This window comes from Buceros rhinoceros, unplaced genomic scaffold (genome assembly GCF_000710305.1).
Source record: "Buceros rhinoceros silvestris isolate BGI_N320 unplaced genomic scaffold, ASM71030v1 scaffold25211, whole genome shotgun sequence".
In the NCBI taxonomy this organism is placed as follows: domain Eukaryota; kingdom Metazoa; phylum Chordata; class Aves; order Bucerotiformes; family Bucerotidae; genus Buceros; species Buceros rhinoceros.
The window spans coordinates 19,218-20,379 of NW_010392943.1; positions in this window are offsets into that span (position 1 = coordinate 19,218).

The following is a 1,162-nucleotide window of genomic DNA, read 5'->3' on the forward strand; positions in this document are numbered from 1 at the left end:
TCACGTACAGGGTGAGTAAAAGAGACAAAGCTCATGGTGGATCGGGAGGACAGTCACTGCGTTGTGAAACGAGCGGCTGAGCTTAGAGACAGCAGAGATCATGAGTCTCATCTGGGAGACTGAACTCCCTCCTCCACCAGGAGCTCCGGGCTTTACTACAGGACCAACCCAGGGGGATCCCTCCTGGGCTGGATGTGTGTGACACGCTGTGGCTGACACGGAAGCCCCACCTCACCCCTCTGCTCTAAACCCACACCAAATAAAAGCCTTTCCTAACCGACCCGTCACCTCACCTCTGTGCCTGGGGAAATCATGGAGCAGATTGTCTGAGGAGCTCTGCTGAGGCATGAGGAGGACAGGGAGGGGATTCGAGACAGCCAGCATGGCTTCACCAAGGACAAGTCTTGCCTGACCAACCTAGTGGCCTTCTATGATGAAGTGACTGCATCAGTGGACAAGGGAAGAGCTGAGGGTGTCATCTAGCTGGACTTCTGTCAGGCCTTTGACATGGTCCTCCACAACATCCTTCTCTCCAAACTGGAGAGGTATGGCCTTCAAGGGGTTGACTGTCGGGTGGATGAGGAACTGGTTGGATGGTCACATCCAGAGGGTGGTGGAGGTCAATGGCATCATGCCCAGATGGAGATCACTGACAAGTGGTGTCCCTCAGGGGTCGATATGGGACCAGACCTGTTTAATATCTACATCAGTGACACAGACAGCAGAATTGAGGGCACCCTCAGCACATCTGCAGCTGACACCAAGCTGAGTGGTGTGGGTGACATACCCAAGGGACAGGATCCATCCAGAGGGACCTGGACAAGCTGGAGAAGTGGGTCCATGTGAACCTGTTTATTTTCAGAATATTCCTCCACATTCTAGGGGAAAACCACCTTCAATTTCTAGAACACACCCCCCAAGAGAAGGCAGACTAGTTTCTTTATGAGGTGGAGCCAGCAACGAGCTCTTAACACCCCTTGAGTTACGCTAACTAGTCCAAACACAGAGAGAAATGCCAGGGCACAGCTAGGATCCAGGGGAGTGTTTGCTAGAGCAGCTCTTCCATTCTCTCTACAGGGAGGAGCCCGGAAGGTAAAGCTGATGGCCTTCCAGCACTGCTCAGCAGGGGCAGAGAAAAGTGTTGTCTAAAGCCAAGGGTTCA